The 19,736-nt window shown below is 37.1% G+C and overlaps 1 pseudogene; it reads right to left on the bottom strand.

The window, feature by feature from the left end:
* Positions 1-19,736, bottom strand: part of LOC129137301 (putative SLC9B1-like protein SLC9B1P1) — a 52,396-nt pseudogene that overhangs the window by 24,995 nt on the left and 7,665 nt on the right.

Below are 19,736 nucleotides of genomic sequence, written 5' to 3'. Positions count from 1 at the left end.
ATAAGAGCTATTTATGACAAACCCACAGCCAATATCATACTGAATGGGCAAAAACTGGAAGCATTCCTTTTGAAAACCGGCACAAGACAAGGATGCCCTCTCTCACCACTCTTATTCAACATGGTGTTGGAAGTTCTGAAAAGTGGAATCAGGCAGGAGAAAGAAGTAAATGGTATTCAGTTAGGAAAAGATGAAGTCAAATTGTCCCTGTTTGCAGATGACATGATTGTATATTTAGAAAACCCCATCATCTCAGCCCAAAATCTCCTTAAGCTGATAAGCAACTTCAGCAAAGTCTCAGGATACAAAATCAACGTGCCAAAATCACAAGCATTCCTATACACCATTAATAGACAAACAGAGAGCCAAATCATGAGTGAACTCCCATTTACAATTGCTACAAAGAGAATAAAATACCTAGGAATCCAACTCACAAGGATTGTGAAGGACCTCTTCAAGGAGAACTACAAACCACTGCTGAATGAATTAAAAGAGGACACAAACAAATGTAAGAATATTCCACGCTCATGGATAGGAAGAATCAATATCATGAAAAAGGCCATACTGCACAAAGTAATTTATAGAATCAATACCATCCCCATCAAGCTTCTAATGACTTTCTTCACAGAATTGGAAAAAGAAACTACTTTAAAGTTCATATGGAACCAAAAAAGAGCCTGCATTGCCAAGACAATCCTAAGCAAAAAGAACAAAGCTGGAGGCATCACACTACCTGACTTCAAACTATACTACAAGGCTACAGTAACCAAAACAGCATGGTACTGGTGCCAAAACAGATATATAGACCAATGGAACAGAACAGAGGCCTCAGAAATAAGACCACACATCTACAGCCATCTGATCTTTGACAAACCTGACAAAAACAAGAAATGGGGAAAGGATTGCCTATTTAATAAATGATGCTGGGAAAACTGGCTAGCCATATGTAGAAAGCTGAAACTGGATCCATTCCTTACATCTTATATAAAAATTAATTCAAGATGGATAAAAGACTTAAATGTTAGACCTAAAACCATAAAAACCCTAGAAGAAAACCTAGGCAATACCATTCAGGCCACAGGCATGAACAAGGACTTCATGACTAAAACACCAAAAGCAATGGCAACAAAAGCCAAAATTGACAAATGGGATCTAATTAAACTAAAGAGCTTCTGTACTGTAAAAGAAACTGCCATCAGAGTGAACCAGGCAACATACAGAATGGGAGATAAATTGCAATCTACCCATTTGACAAAGAAAGAATTCAAACAAATTTACAAGAAAAAAACAATCCCATCAAAAAGTGGGCAAACATATGAATAGACGCTTCTTGAAAGAAGACATCTATGCAGCTAACAGACACAAGAAAAAAAGCTCATCATCACTGGTCATCAAAGAAATGCAAATCAAAACCACAATGAGATACCATCCCACCCCAGTTAGAATGTCAATCATTAAAAAGTCAGGAAACAACAGATGCTGGAGAGGATATGGAGAAATAGGAATGCTTTTACACTGTTGGTGGGAGTGTAAACTAGTTCAACCATGGTGAAAGACATTGTGGCAATTCCTCGAGGATCTAGAACTAGAATTACCATTTGACCCAGCAATCCCATTACTGGATATATATCCAAAGGATTATAAATCATGCTACTATAAAGACACATGCACATGTATGTTTATTGCGGCACTATTAACAATAGCAAAGACTTGGAACCAAACCAAATGTCCATTAATGATGGACTGGATTAAGACATGTGACACATATACACCATGGAATACTATGCAGCCATAAAAAAGGATGAGTTCATGTCCTTTGCAGGGAGATAGATGAAGCTGGAAACCATCATTCTCAGCAAAACTATCACAAGGACAGAAAACCAAACACCGCATGTTCTCACTCATAGATGGGAATTGAACAATGAGATCACTTAGACACAGGGCTGGGAACATCACACACTGGGGCCTGTTGGGGGGTGGAGGGCTGGGGGAGGGAGAGCATTAGGAGAAATACTTAATGTAAATGATGAGTTGATGGGTGCAGCAAACCAACATGGCACATGTGTACCTATGTATCAAACCTGCACGTTGTGCACATGTACCCTAGAACTTAAGGTATAACAACAACAACAACAACAAACGTTTCTTCTACCAGATGTCCTCAGTCATCTCTCTCAATTTCAAAGTTCCATAAATCTGTAGGGCAGGGGCAAAATGCCACCATTCTCTTTGCTAAAGCATAGCAGGAGTGACCTTTACTTCAGTTCCCAACAAGTTGTTCATCTCCATCTCGGACCTCCTCACCCTGGACTTCACTGTCCAAGTCACTATCAGCAGTTTGGTCAAAGCCATTCAACAAGTCTCTAGGCAGTTCCAAACTTTCCCACATTTTCTGGTCTTCTTCTGAGTCCTCTCAACTGTTCCAAACTCTGCACATTACACAGTTCCAAAGTCACTTCCACATTCTCAGGTACCTTATAGCAATACTCCATTACCTCAGTATCAAAATCTGTATGAGTCATGGTTCTCTAGAGGGATAGAACTAGTAGGAGATATATATATATATATATATATATATATATATATATATATATATATATATATATGAAAGGGAGTTTATTAAGGAGAATTGAATCACACCATCACAAAGTGAAGTCCTACAACAGGCCATCTGCAAGTTGAGGAGCAAGGAGTCTAGTATTGGCTCAGTCCGAGTCCCAACACCTCAAAAGTAGGGAAACTGACAGGCCAGCTTTGAGTCTCTGGATGAAGGCCTGAGAGCCCCTGGAAAACAACTGGAGTAAGTCCAAGAGTCCAAAAGCCAAAGAACCTGGAGTCTGATATTTGAGTGCAGGAAGCATCCAGCATGGGAGAAAGATGAGGGCCAGAAGGCTCAGCAAGTCAGCTTCTCCTAACCTTCTTCTGCCTGCTTTATTCGAGCCATGCTGGCAGCTGATTTTATGGTGCCCACCCACATTGAGGGTGGATCTGCCTTTCCCAGTCCACTAAATAAATGTTAATCTCCTTTGGCAACACCCTCACAGACACAACCGGGAACAATACTTTGGATCCTTCAATCCAATCAAGTTGACACTTACTTAATATTAACCTTCACAATGTAATATTCATCCCATTTGTAATTTTTCTTTAATATACAAGCTCCTTGAGAACATGCACCATTTGATCTTGTCTCTCTGTTGTGTTGGGAGGCAGTGGAGAAGAGAAGAGTTAAATGTGTGGGTGTGGAGTGAGACTGTCAGATTTGCATCTTGGCTCCCCTACTTATTGGATCTCTGTCCTTGAGTAAATTACTTAACATCTTTCTCAGTTTCCTTACCTGTAAATGAGTGGTGACATATATGGAACTTAGAACAAGAGCCAAGCAAGTATTCAATAAAAGCTAATGTTGTTGCCTACTGTTTATTCTCAGTGTTTGGCATAGTAGCCAGCAAAAGGAAGAGGAATTTTTTTTTTCTTTTTTTCAGACAGTCTCCCTCTGTCACCCAGGCTGGAGTGCCATGGTGTGATCTTGGCTCACTGCAACCTCTGCCTCTTGGGTTCAAGTGATTCTTGTGCCTCAGCCCCCTGAGTAGCTGGGATTACAGGCCTGTGCCACCACACCCAGCTAACTTTTTGTATTTTTAGTGGAGATGGAGCTTTGCTATGTTGGCCAGGCTGGTCTTGAACTCATGTCCTCAAGTGATCCACCCACTTTGGCCTCCCAAAGTGTTGGGATTATAGGTGTGAGCCATTGGGCCCAGCCTGGAAATATTTTTTTGAAACATGACTGATAACAATATTTTTTGAAAGAATGACAGATACCAATCATGAAGGAAAAGATTTTGACAATTGACAATAAAAAACTTTAACTTCTGAATGGTAAAAAGAGTGAGAAAATTAAAAGCCAAATTACAAATTGAAAAAACTAAAGTATATAAAACAAAGGTTTTCATTCTCAATTTAATGCAGAATCTTGACAAATCAAAAAGAACAAAAGGTGAACCCACCTAAAAGAAATAGGCAAAAAACTTTCAAGAAAAGCAGTTTACAAAATGCCAATGCCTAATAAACATGGATATTTAACATCACTAGTATTCAAAGTACTTCATTTACAGAGATCCCTCCTTCACCTATCAAATTAGCAAAGATGAAAAAGGCTAGTAATACCAAGTTTTGAAGAGAGGTGAGAGGAAATGACAAGTTTATGTACCCTGGTAGGACATGATATTGTGGCAATATGTTTCAGAACACTCATAAACGTATACACCTTTTAGATCAACAATTACACTTTAAAGCTTAAGAAAATATGAAGATTAGGTACAAATATTTCTCTATATGTTCAACTAAGTATTATTTTTTTAAGTAAGAAGAACTTTTTGAGACAGAGTCTCACTCTGTTGCCCAGGCTGGATAGCTCACTACAGCCTCCACCTCCTGGGTTCAAGTGATTCTTCTGCTTCAGCCTCCTGAGTAGCTGGGATTACAGATGCCCACCACCATACCCGGCTAAGTTTTGTATTTTTAGTGGAGACGGGGTTTCACCATGTTGGTTGGCCAGGCTGGTCTTGAACTCCTGACCTCAAGTGATCCACCCTTCTTGGCCTCCCAAAATGCTGGGATTATAGGTGTGAGCCACCATGCCTGGCCAATTTTTTAATTTAAAAAAATATTTTTATAGCAGCACAACTAAGCATTATTTTAATAGCAAATATTGGAGTTAACTTTAATTTTGAACAGGATGAGTAATCATGATGCAGCACATTGAATACTCTTTCATTAAGCTAAACAACTATTTAAAATGATATACAAATACATTTACTGAAAAGAAACATGTTTGTGATATACAGTTAAGTGTAAAACAATTCAGGCTATAAGAACATATTAGGCTGGGTGCGATGGCTCACGCCTGTAATCCCAGCACTTTGGGAGGCCGAGGCAGGAGGATCACGAGGTCAGGAGATCAAGACCATCCTGGCTAACATGGTGAAGCCCTGGATCTACTAAAAACACACAAAAAATTAGCCGGGCGTGGTGGCGGGCGCCTGTAGTCCCAACTACTTGGGAGGTTGAGGCAGGAGAATGGCATGAACCTGGGAGGCAGAGCATGCAGTGAGCTGAGATTGTGCCACTGCACTCCAACCTGGGTGACAGAGCAAGACTCCGCCTCAAAAAAAAAAAAAAATAAAAGAACATATTGGTCAATATTCACTGATTTTTATAAGAATATTTGACAGAGAGAGAGGGGTAAGGGAAGGGAAGGGGGAGGAGAGGGGAAGGGAAAGGAAGGGAAGAAGGGAAAAAGGGAAGGGAAGGGAATATGGGTGGGTTTATATCAAAAGGTTCAGAAGGAAATGATTCTTTTCTTCTGGATGTGACTATTGCAGATTTTATTTTTAACTTTTCCTCTTTTTCTTATTTATTTATATTTTCTTATTTTAAGAGAAACTATAAAACTATATATATTACTTTTCAACTTAAAAATAGTTTAGTGCTTCAATAATACAGAAGACTCAAACATTGCAGATAATTAAAGCATTACTTAATGTGGAAATATTTAGTTTCACAATTTCTGTAGTGATATTCAAGACCAGATATCACCTTGGGAATCAGAACTGGTGCAGGATCTTGTCCTAACACTACCAAAAAGGCATATGGCTGTCCCAGCTCTGTATGTTTATGTCATCTTATAATAGAGCAACCATTTTTTTATTAGGATGGCCAAAAAGGCACATTTCAAAAATGCCTATTAAAATATTAGTAGTACAAATAATACTGCTGCTTAATTTTTTCTAATGAGAACTGATAAAATTCAAAAGCAACATAAGCAGATAAATAGTAATAATATGGTTTATCAAATTAATTGTCACATGATTATTAAAGTCAGATCATGTGTGTTAAGTAGTGGTATCTTAAGCCACTGAAATATCTTACTTGGTCTGGAATGAGCTTTCTATGGAGATTAAAAAGATGTTAAATTGAACAGTCTTGGTTAATAAATGAAGAAGCAAAGCCAGAAACCCTGTTTAAAGAACTAACAAAAAAGGTCATGAATGATCTGGTGGTTGTTATATTTTCTTGTTTACCCGAGGAGAAGACTATGCTCAAGCATGTATTGAATCCAGTGATAGCCAGAATGTCATCCATAGTGCTAGCAGCCATTAGTAAGGTTGGAATGTCTTCCTCAACACCATATCCATTTTCTTGCAACATCATCGTGTAAAGGACAACAACAGCAAGAGAGACAGCACCTAGAACAAAACTGAAAGAAAGAATGAAAATTAATTTAAAAGCATCTTTTTAATCAAGTAGTGTTTTATAAGTACAAGTAGTTTATAATAAATGTATAACAAACATTGTTTAGAAGAATTTCAAATTTGAGTGAATGCAATTTAATGGTGATAAAACTTTTCATGCATTGTTTAGTGCTGGCTAAAATTTTATACAGACGTGGTTTAGAATGTTGGGCTGAGCACAGGTTGCAGCCTCTCCCTCTATTCCTAAATCCTTTGAAGTGAAGATGTAAAGGTCATAGAAAAATTCATAACCTAACTAGAAAGCAAAAGGTGAATCATCAATGGACAAGAAACTAAGTATATGCCAGAAAGATAAGAGACAGACAATTTAGCATTGAAAAAAGGAAACCATAAACCAAAATGTGTGTAAATAAGATTGCCTCAAAAGATACATGTGCTTCTAAAAGTGGTCCAAGCCCTGAAATGACAGATGCTGGGAGCAGGAGAGACCTCTGGGGAAACCAAATAGTTGATTATTTGGAGTAGCACTGTAAGAATGGTCAGACAAATCTACCTTCCACACATTTCCTACCTCTTGAGTAAATAAGTAAGGAAGGAAGGAAGGAACAGAGTTGTCTGCCCAAAAAAACAAGTGTGGCCACCTAAGTTACAAAGGCAAATGAGAACATTTCTGGAGTGGTTGATGACACCCATGAGGAATGGGGAGGCTCCTGCTCAGAATACCTTCTATTGGCATATCTTATCCAGAATTTCACCTCATCTCTTCTACATTTACTTTATAAAGTGTGAAGTATATCCTGTGTAAAAATGCTTTTGGTGCTCCTGCCAGAATCCATTTACCAGGTCAATGAACACATCTCCCAGTGCTTCTTGTTGGCTGCTAATATCTGCAGGTTTCTAGAACCCTTGTCCTGCTGACAAGCACCCACCTGGGAATACTAGAGAGGTTGTGCACCCCTCTACTTTCCCTCCAGACAGCATCTGCCAATGACGGACTGATGTGAGATTTGCTTCCGGCTGTACAACTCTATGGCACAGTTTATGCTACAGATTTCCCTGTGGGCTCAAGAAGAGACTAGACTTCTCTAAGACCACATACTGGTCTAGTTCAGTGGTTCCTGAACTCTGCTGCACATTGTAATCACCTGTTGTATTATTTTTCTCATTTTGCTTAACAAGTCATCCCCAAACATAGCCGCTTAAAACAACAAATATTTATTGTCTTATGCTTCTGTGGGTCAGGAATCTGGGCATGGCTTAGCTGTATGCCTTGACTTAAGATTTCCCATGAGGTAGGGTGGGGTGGAGAAGATCTGCTTCCAAGTTTACTCATGTAGCCATTGCAGGCTTCAGTTTTTTCCAATGGGGTTTTCTCCACAGGGCTGCCTCAGGACATGGCAGCTGGCTTCCCCAGGAATAAGTGATCGAAGAGAATTTAATCCACAACATCAATTAAAAACACAAAGTATCTAAGAACAAAACTGTGAAGACAGTCTATACTTTTATAAAAATTGTGAATATAATAATGTAATAATTAAGATAATACCTGAATACTTAGAGAGACATTTCACAAGTGTGAACTAAAAAGCCCCAATTTTACCATTGCCCAACACCATGCCTGGCTAGTTTTTGTGTTTTTAGTAGATATAGTGTTTCACCATTTTGGCCAGGCTGGTCTTGAACTCCTGACCTCAAGTGATATGCCTGCCTTGGCCTCCCAAAGTGCTGGGATTATAGGTGTGAGCCACCATGCCCAGCCAAAGCCTCAATAATATAAAGATGTAATCTCTCCCTCAAATGAATTAATCAGAGATACACCAATCAAAATCTTTGCAGGGACTTTTACTGAGCTTGACAAGCTGATTATAAAATTCATTTGGAAGAATAAGATCTTAGAATGAAAGATCAAGTAAACTTAAGAAAACCAGATACTGTTTTTGTAAAGGTGAAATAGTTAAAACTGAATAATAGTGACATATAAATAGACAAAATAAATTGGAAGAAAAGAGAATACAATGTGTGGAAACAAATCTATGGGATTTGTTACATCATAAATTGGTATTTTAAATCAGTGGGAGAAAGAAAGAAATCTTTCACAAATGGTGTTGAGATAACTATTTATGCGGAAAGGAATATAGATAGATCCTTACACATAATAAATGTTAAAAGCTCAAAAGGAAACGTAGTAATAAGAAAATGTAGTGGGCTAGGCGTGATGGCTCACACCTGTAATCCCAACACTTTGGGAGGCTGAGGTGGACAGATCAGGAATCTGAGACCAGCCTGGCCAACATGGCAAAACCAATAGCTGGGTGCAGTGGTGCATGCCTGTAGTCCCAGCTACTTGGGAGGTTGAGGCAGGAGAATCACTTGAACCTGGGAGGTGGAGGTTGCAGTGAGCTGAGATCATGCCACTGCACTACAGCCTGGGTGACAGCAAGACTCTGAACAACAACAACAAAAAGATGTAGAATAATATATTTGTGATCATGAGGTAAAAAGGACCTTTTGAATGATACATACAAAGGCATTAGACATAAAAAGAGATTTTGATACATTCAATTATATTAAAGTAGTACTTCAAAAGCAACTTCAAAAGTACTATAATAAAGTACTACTTCAAAAGCAATTCTGCTCTTTCTCCCCCTTTTTCTCTTTTTCATTTTCAAAGTCAAGTGAATGGTGTTGTGTATTGGCAATTCTGTCTGTTGAAAATAACAAAATACACTTATTAGAGTGAAAAAAATCATCACAAACAAAATTAAATATCTACTGATATTTGCAGTACATATAATTTACAAATGCATATAACATATATAATTAATAAAGAAGACCAACTCAACAAAAAAATGGACAAAGATATGAACAGGCTAGTTACAGATAAGGAAAAGCTGAAGGACAACACATATATAAAATATATTCAAGCTTGTGAATAATCACAGAAATGCAAATTAAAATAACAAAAATATGCCATTTTTTCAATTATCAGACTTGAAAACATTATAAAATTTAATAATATCAAGGATTTGCAAGGATTTTCAAGAACAACAGGTATGCTCATAAGCTACTGGTGTTAGGGCAAATTAAAGTGGCCATACCAAAAGGATTTTGGCTGTATATATCAAACTAAAAATGCACGTAACCCAGGTAACTATTCTAGACAAATTTATATTTATGTAAAATGAGACAAATAAAATGCTATTTTTGTTATAACATTGTAAATAAAATCTGCTGTTGACATACAATGTAATCTTATACAATTAAAAGGAATAAACTACATGTGTATCCATCTTGAGATGGATAAACCTCGAGACTATTGTTGAGTGAAAAGAACAAATTGTAAAGTAAAATTTTCTTGGGTATGATTACATAAAAATGCACAAAATAATACTCTTTTTTTCTCTGGGTTCACAAATACATTTGTTAGAAGTCCAGAACATTATTTTTAAAGCTCTAGAATGATAACATAAAACTCATGAAGATGCTGCCACTCTGTCTCCAGCGGCACATGAGTGCACCCCACAGCACCATTGCCCTGGCTGGCACGTGCAAGTATGCAGAACATCCCCATCCCACTCCTGCCGGCACTGCACCCCTGCCAACACATGCATACCTGCTGTGTGCTGCTGCTGCTGGCACATATATGTGAGTGGGGACCTTGCTACAATCACTACAGTGAAGCACTTTGGCTGGAACACCCCATCAGAGTGTTGTTGTCAGTGGACTGGGAACACCTTAGTGCTTAACATTGAAGGGCCAGACAACAAATCTGTGGGTATGGTACCAGCCTTGCAAAGTCAGAGCATGCAGTTCAGGAGTGCTGAGCTGAGACTTTGCCCCCTGAAATCTTCCAGAAATGAAGCCATTTGACTGAAACTACCTTGTGCCACAGTCAAACCCTCAAGGGCATTAAAGAATATAAAAAAGGAAAAAACTCCATCCAAAGGACAGTGAGTCAAAACATTAAAGGAACCTTAGCCCACACAGATGTGAAAGAACCAGTGCAAGAACTCTGGCAATGTAAAAAGCCAGAATGTCTTCCTGTCTTCAAGCAATCATACTAACTCTCCAACAATGGTTGTTAACCAGGACTAAATGACAGACATAGATTTCAGAATCTGGATAGAAACAAAGATCATTGAGATTCAGAAGAAAGTCAAAATCCAATCCAAATAATCTAAGGAATCCAATAAGATGACATAAGAGCTGAAAGATGAAATAGGCATTTTAAGAAAGAACCAAACTAAACTGATAGAGCTGAAAAATGCACCTCAAGAATTTCATAATGCAATAACAAGTACTAACAGTAGAACGGACCAAGCTGAGGAAAGAATCCCAGATCTCAAAGACCACTTCTTTGAATCAACTCAGTCATATGAAAATAAACAACAAAAAAGAATGAACAAAACCTCTGAGAAATCTGAGACTATGTAAAGAGACCAAACATATGACTCAAGGCATCACTCAAAGAAAGGGAGAAAGAACAAGCAAGTTGGAAAACATATTTGAGGATACTGCCCACAAAAATTTCCCAAATCTTGCTAGAGAAGTCACCATTTAAATACAGGAAATGCAGAGAATCCTGTGAGATACTATACAAGATGACCATCCCCAAGACAGAGAGTCATCAGATTCCCCAAGGTCAACATGAAATAAAAAAATATGAAAGGCAGCTAAAGTGAAGGGGCAGGTCACATACAAAGGGAATCCCACCAGGCTAACAGTGGAACTATAAGAACTATAAGATACTCTACAATCCAAAAGAAATTGGGGGCCTATATTCAGCATTCTTTTTTTTTTTTTGAGACAGAGTCTCACTCTGTTGCCCAGGCTGTAGTGCACTGGTGCTATCTCGGCTCACTGCAACCTCCACTTCCCGGGTTCAAGCAATTCTTCTCCCTCAGCCTCCCAAGTAGCTGGGACTACAGGTGCACACCACAACACCTGGCAATTTTTTGTAATTTTAGTAGAAACAGGATTTCACCATATTGGCCAAGGTGGTCTCAAATTCCTGACCTCGTGATCTGCCCACCTTGGCCTCTCAAAGTGCTGGGATTACAGGTGTGAACCACCACGCCTGGCCTTCAGCATACTTAAAAAAAAAAAAAACTTGGCCGGGTATGGTGGCTCATGCCTGTAATCCCAGCACTTTGGGAGGCTGAGGGGGGCAGAACACAAGGTCAAGAGATCAAGACCATCCTGGCCAACATGGTGAAACCTCATCTCTAATAAAAATACAAAAATTAGCTGGGCATGGTGGTGCGTGTCTGTAGTCCCAGCTACTTGGGAGGCTGAGGCAAGAGAATCACTTAACCCAGGCAGTGGAGGTTGCAGTGAGCCAAGATAGCACCACTGCACTCCAGCCTGGGGACAGAGCAAGATTCTGTTGCAAAAAAAAAAAAAAAAAAAAAAAAATTCAACCAAGAACTTAATATCCAGCCAAACTAAACTTCATATGTGAAGGAGAAGTAAGATCCTTTTCAGACAAACAAATGCTAACGGAATCTGTTACCACCAGACATGCCTTACAAGACTTCCTTAAGGGAGTGCTAAGCGTGGAAGTGAAAGACTGTTAATGGCCACCACAAAAATACATTTAAGTACATAGACCATTGACATTGTAAAGTAACTACACAATCAAGTCTGCATAATAACCAGCTAACAACATAATGGCAGGACCAAAGCTATAAATACCAATATTAACTGTGAATGTAAACAGTATAAATGCCCTGCTTAAAACTCACAGAATGGCAAGTTGGATAAAGAAGTTAAGCCCAACTGTATCTGTTGTCAAGAGACCCAGCTCATATGCAACAATACCCATTGGCTTGAAGTAAAAGGATGGAAAAAAATCTACCAAGCAAATGCAAAACAAAAAAGGGTAAGCATTGTTATTCTAATTCAGACAAATAGACTTTAAACCAACAACAATCAAAAAGACAAAGAAGGGCACTATGTAATGATAAAGGGTTCAATTCAACAAGAAGACTTAACTGTCTGAAAGATAAATGTGCTCAAAACTGGAGCATTCACATTTGTAAAACAAGTTCATAGAGACCTATAGAGAGACTTAGATAACCACAGAATAATAGTGGGAGACTTCAACATCTCACTGATGGTACTAGACAGATCATAGAGACAGAAAATGCACAAAGATATTCAGGACTTGAAGTCAACATTTGGCTAAATGGACCCAACAGCCATCTACAGAACACTCCACCCAACAACAACAGAATATATCTTCCTCTGATCTGTACATGGCATATATTGTAAAATTGATCACACTATCAGTCTAAAATTATTTTCAATAAATTAAAAGAAGCCCCTGAAATCATGCCAACCACACTCTTGGACCGCTCAGTGTAGCAAAAATAGAAGTCAACACTAAGAAGAACTCTCAAAACCATACAATTACATGGAAATTAAACAACCTGTGCCTGAATGACTTTTGGGTAAACAATGAAATTAAGGCAGAAACCAATATATTCTTTGAAACTAATTAAAACAAAGATACAATATTCTAGGCTCTCTAAGACACAGGCAAAGCAGTGTTAAGGGAAAAGTTTATCGTGCTAAATGCCCATATTGAAAAGTTAGAAGGATCTTAAATTAACAACCTAATATCATACCTAAAGGAAACAGAAAAACAAGAGGAAACCAACCCAAAGCTAGCAGAAGAAAATAAATAACCAAAATCAGAGCAGAATGGAATGAAATTGAGTCATGAAAAGCCATACAAAAGATAAATGAAACTCAAAGCTGGTTCTTCAAAAGAATAAATAAATTTGATAGGTCACTAGCTAGACCAATAAGGAAAAAAAAGAGAAGATACAAAAAACACAATCAGAAATGGTAAAGTGGGCATTACCGCCAACCACACAGAAATACAAAAAACTCTCAGAGACTAAGATGAACATGTTTATGCAAACAAAGTAGAACACCTACAAGAAATGGGTAAATTTCTGGAAACATACAACCTCCCAAGTTTGAACTAGGAAGAAATTGAAATCCTAAACAAACCAAAAATGAGTTCTGAAACTGAATGAGTAATAAAAAGTCTCTGAGCCAAAAAAAAAAAAAAAAAAAGCAAGCCCAGGACCCAACAGATTCACAGACAAATTCTACCAGAAGTGTAAAGAAGAGATGGTACCAATGCTACTGAAATTATTCTGAAAAAATGAGGAGGAAGGATCCCTCCCTAACTCATTTTATGAGGTCAGCATCATTCAGATATGAAAACCTGGCAGAGACACAACAAAAAAGAAAACTTCAGGACAGTTATCACTGATGATCATAGATGCAAAAATCCTCAACAAAATACAAGCCAACTGAATCCAGCAGCATATCAAAAAGCTAGTCCACTATGATCAAGTAAGCTTTATTGCTGGGATGCAAGTTTGGTTCAAGATATACAAACCAATAAATGTGATTCATCATAAAATAGAACTAAAAATAAAAACATCCCTTCTTGATATAAACCCTCAACAAATGAGTTACTGAAGGAGCATACCTCAAAATAATTGAAGCCATTTATGACAAACCCACAGCCAACTTCATACTAAATGGGAAAAACCTGGAATATTCCCTTTGAGAACTGGAACAAGACAAGGATGCCCACTCTCACTACTCCTATTCAACATAGTGCTGGATGTCCTAGCCAGTGCAATTAGGCAAGAGAAAGAAACACAGACATCTAAATAGGAAGAATGGAAGTCAAACTATGCCTCTTCATAGGTGAAACACTTTTATACCAAGAAAACCCCATAGTAGCCTCTCGAGAGCTCCCAGATCTGACAAATGACTTCAGCAAAGTTTCAGGATACAAAAATCAATGTACAAAAATCTGTAGCATTTCTATACATCAACAACATCCAAGCTGACAGCCAAATCAAGAATGCAATCCCATTCACAGTAGCCACAAAAAAACTACAAAATACCTTGGAATACAGCTAAGCAAGGAGGTGAAAAATCTCTAAAATGAAAATTACAAACGAGTGCTCAAAGAAACAGAGACAACAGAAACAAAAGGAAAACATTCCATGATCACAGATAGGAAGAAGCAATATTGTTAAAATGGCCATACTGTCTAAGGCTATTTACAGAGTCAATGCTATTCCTATCATATCACCAATGACATTTTTCACAGGATTAACAAAAAGCATTCTAAAATTCATTTGGAGCCAAAAAAAAAGCCCAAATAGCCAAAGCAATCCTAAGCAAAAAGAACAAAGTCAAAAGCGTCACACTACCTGACTTCGAACTGTACTACAATGCTACAGTAAGCAAAACAGCATGGTTATGCTCAGCAAAATAAATAATCAGCAGAGTAAAAAGACAACCTATAGAGTGGGAGAAAATCTTTACAAACTATGCATCCAGCAAAGTACTAATATCCAGAATCTATAAGGAACTCAAAAACAGACATAGACCAGTGGAACAGGTTACAGAACGCAGAAATAAAGCCGAACACCTATAGCCATCTACTCTTCAACAAACTTGACAAAAACAAGCAATGGGGAAGGGAATCCCTACTTGGAAATTGTGCTGGGATAACTGGCTAGCCGTATGCAGAAAATTGAAACTGGACTCCATACGTTTCACCGTTTACAAAAATCAACTCAAGGTAGATTAAAGATTTAAGTGTAAAACCCAAAACTATAAAAACCCTGGAAGATAGCCTAAGAAATACCATTCTGGATACAGGCCATTCTGGACATATCCTAGGAAATTTCAATTCTGGAAAACACTTTATGACAAAGATGCCAAAAGCAATTGCAACAAAAACAAAAATTGACAAATGGGACCTAATTAAACTAAAGGGCTTCTGCACAGCAAAAGAAATCATCAACAAACAACCTATGGAATGGGAGAAAATATTTGCAAACCATGCATTCGACAAAAGTCTAATATCCAGAATCCAAAAAGAACTTAGAAAAATCAACAAGCAAAAATCTAACAACCCCATTAAATGCGCAAAGGACAGGACAAGACACTTCTCAAAAGAAGACAAACACGTAGTCAACAAGTATACGAAAAAATATTCAACATCACTAATCATTGGAGAAATGCAAAACAAAAGTGCAATGAGATACAACCTCACAGAAGGCAGAATGGCTATTATTAAAAAGTCAAAAAGTAATAGATGCTGGCGAGTTTGGGGAGCTACTCCCAGGTCTTTGAAAGACTGAGGCATGAGAATTGCTTGAACCTGGGAGGCAGAGGTTGCAGTGAGTTGAGATTGGGCCATTGCACTTTAGCCTGGGCAACAGAGCAAGACTCCATCTCAAAAAAAAAAATACAGAAAGAGAAAGAAAGAAAAACTCACAGCCAACATTATACTGAATGGGGAAAAGTTGAAAGCTTTCCCCTGAGAACTGGAACAAGACAAGGATGCCCACTTTCACCACTTCTACGCAACATAGTACTGGAAGTCCTAGCCAGAGCAATCAGACAAGAGAAAGAAATAAAGGGCATCTAAATCAGTAAAGAGGAAGTCAAAGTGTTGCTGTTCCTGATGATATGATCATATGATGAGAAAACCCTAAAGACTCATCCAAAAAGCTCCTAGATCTGATAAATGAGTTCAGTAACATTTCAGGATACAACATCAATGTACACAAATCAGTAGCACTGGTATACACCGATGGTGACTGAGCTGAGAATTAAATCAAGATCTCAACCCCTTTTAAAACAGCTACAAAAAAACCAAAACAAACAAAACCAAAGAAAAAAACCCCAAGCAAACCAACTTAGGAATATACCTAACCAAGGAGGTGAAAGACCTCTACAGTGAAAACTACAAAGCACTGCAGAAAGAAATCATAGATGACACAAACAAATAAAAACACATCACATGCTCATGGATAGGTAGAATCAATATTGTGAAAATGACCATACTGCCAAAAGCAATCTACATCATCATTCTTCTCCGAGCTAGACAAAGCAATCCTAAAATTCATGTGGAAGCCAAAAATAGTCTGCATAATGAAAGCAAGACTAAGCAAAAAGAACAAATGTGGATGCATCACATTGCTTGACTTCAAGCTATATTATAAGGCTATAGTCACCAAAGCAGCATAATACTGGTATAAAAATAGGCACATAGACTAATGGAACTGAATAGAGAACCGAGAAATAAAGCCAAATACTTAAGCCAACTGATCTTTAACAAAGGAAACAAAAACATAAAGTTGGGACAGGACACCATATTCAACAAATGGTGCTGGGATAATTGGCAAGCCATATGTAGAAGAATGAAACTGCATCCTCATCTCTCACCTTATACAAAAATCAACTCAAGATGGATCAAAGACTTAAATCTAACACCTAAAACTATAAAAATTCTAGAAGGTAACATTGGAAATACCCTTCTAGACATTTGCTTAGGCAAAGACTTCATGACCAAGAACCCAAAAGCAAAGGCAACAAAAACAAAGATAAATAGATGGGACTTAATTAAACTAAGAAGCTTCTACACAGCAAAAGAAATAATCAGCAGAGTAAAAAGACAACCTATAGAGTGGGAGAAAATCTTTACAAACTATGCATCCAACAAAGTACTAATATCCAAAATCTATAAGGAACTCAAATCAGCAAGAAAAAACCAAATTATCCTATCAAAAAGTGTGCTAAGGACATGAATAGACAATTCCCAAAAGAAGATATAAATGGCCAAGAAACATGAAAAAATCCTCAATATCACTAATTATCAGGGAAATGCAAACAAAACCAAAATGCGATACCATCTCACTCCTCCAAGAAGAGCCATAATCAAAAAATTAAAAAAAATTGATGTTGCCATGGGTGTGGTAAAAAGGGAACACTTTTACACTGCTGGGGGAATGTAAACTAGTACAACCACTATGGAAAAGAGTATGAAGGTTTCTTAAATAATTAAAAGTAGATCTACCATTTGATCTAGCAATCCCACTACTGGGTATCTACCCAGAGGAAAAGAAGTCATTATATGAAAAAAACACTTGCACACACGTTTTTTGCAGCACAATTTGCAATTGTGAAAGATATGGAACTAGCTCAAATGCCCATCAATCAATGAATGCATAGAGAAAATGTGGTGTATATATATATATGTGTGTATACACACATATATGTATATATATGTGTGTATACACACATATATGTGTATATATGTATATATATGTGTATATACACACATATATGTGTATATATTCACATATATATGTGTGTATATTCACATATATATATGTGTGTATATACACATATATATATGTGTGTATATATATACACACACAGACCATGGATGGAATACTACTCAGCTATAAAAAGGAATGAAATAATGGCATTCACAGCAGCCTGGAAGGAGTCGGACACCATTATTCTAAGTGAAGTAATTCAGGAATGAAAAAACCAAACATTGTATGTTCTAACTTATAAGTGGGAGTTATGCTATGAGGATGCAAAAGCATAAGAATGATACAATGGACTTTGGGGACTTAGGGGGAAGAGTAGGAGGAGGGTGAGGGATAAAAGACTACACCTTGGGTGCAGTGTACACTGCTCTGGTGATGGGTGCACCAAAATCTCAGAAATTACCACTAGAAATATTTTCCATGTAAACAAACACCACCTGTTCCGTAAAAACTAATGAAAAAAATAAAAAAGACATGAGATCAACCTAAATGCCCATCAATGGTGAACTAGATAAAGAAAATGTGGCACATATACACCATAGAATAATACACAGCCATAAGAAAGAACGAGATCATGTCCTTTGGAGCAACGTGGATGGAGTTGAGGCCATTATGCAAAGTGAATTAACACAGGAACAGGAAACCAAATATACCATATTCTCACTTATAAGTGGGAGCTAAACACTGAGTACACATGGACAGAAAGAAGGGAACAATCGTCACTAGGTGAATTTGAGGGTGGAGGGTGGAAGGAGGGGGAGAATAGAAAAACTACCTATTGGGTATTATACTTACAACCTGGGTGACAAAATAATCTGCATACCAAACCCCTGTGACATGCAATTTATCCATATAACAAGCCTGCTCATGTACCCCTCGAGCCAAAATAAAAATTGGAAAAGAAAAAAACTCCTAAGAGTTGTCACTTTGGGTAGAGTTATGGGCATTATGATTTGAAGGCATAGTTTAAGGTCATTCCTCCTTTATTTATAAAGTTCTAATTTTTAAAATAAAAGTGCATTTGAGTATTTAATCATAAACATTAATTTAAAAATTCCCTGGATTTTGTAGTAACTATGTAAGGGATGAACTTTGTTATGAGTGTCATTGGAATGGATAAGCAGAGACAAAAGTTGATGAATTAAGAAATGAAAAGGAGTTAGGATCTAGAGACAGTAGTTATAGACTTATTTTGAGGAATTCAAACATAAGATAAGTGGATGGTAGATAAAGATGGATGGGGCATTGAATATACGGCAAGAGTTTTTGTTTGCTTGCTTTCTTTAAAATGGGAGAGTTTATATTTATACACCTATGTCTATATAAAATGTTTCTCAGATATATATATACACACACATACATATATATGAAATGTGCAACTGTATTTACATATAGCTATGAGGAAGAGGCCATTAGATAGACTAAAACATACAGATATGTTATAATACAGATGAAAAGGAAGAAATTGATCACGTGAATTTTCTTTATGATAAACATTTAGGGGCTATGAATGTTTGTTAAAAAAATTTCGTGCAATTTGGGACATTCTCTGCTTTTAATCAACTGCTTTCCAAGGATTTTAACACTGTGAAATGAATTTTAATAGAGATTTTTCTATACAATATTCTGAATGTTTTAACAGTTTTAAACAAGCATCCTTAATTGAATATTTTCATAAGAAAAATGAGAAAGAAATTACCCTAATAGAATTGCCCATTGTCAGGGAAATTTCATAATGAAGTGGGAAAAAACAGCAGCTGCACTTGCCTCCGTAAGGCATGGACCTACAGCCAATCTGAAACAAACCACCTTCAAATGTCTCAAAGCCTGAAACACAAAACAGTCACATTTGATGCATTTACAATGGCCAACAAGAAAATTATTTTAATAAATGTTGGACTATAAAGTCTTTTTTCATAAGAAGCTTTCACTAAACAAAATCTCATTTCAACAGATTGTCCCACTGGACTTTGAACTCTATTATATTTTATATGTCATCATAGGTTGGATTATAAACAATTTCATCTTTTATAAAATATTATTGTATTTTAATTATTAAAATATCAATTTTACTGTGATTAAATAGCTAATGCTACCTTCCTGAACTTTCCTAATATATAGTATAATAATAGTGTCCTAGTAGTGTTTTCCCATTAACTTTTTGATATGAACTCTTTGATTAACTTAATAAGTATAAATACAATACCATCATGCCAAAGAAAACAACTTAAAAACTGCATAATTCATTTTAAAAGGGAGAGCTTTTCAATTTTCTCCTTGGTTCATAGTTTCTGCTGGAGAATATAATCTC

This window comes from Pan troglodytes, chromosome 18, assembly GCF_028858775.2.
Source record: "Pan troglodytes isolate AG18354 chromosome 18, NHGRI_mPanTro3-v2.0_pri, whole genome shotgun sequence".
NCBI classification, from domain to species: domain Eukaryota; kingdom Metazoa; phylum Chordata; class Mammalia; order Primates; family Hominidae; genus Pan; species Pan troglodytes.
Note: the sequence above shows the minus strand (reverse complement) of the source record. Positions and strands in the feature narration are given on the sequence as shown.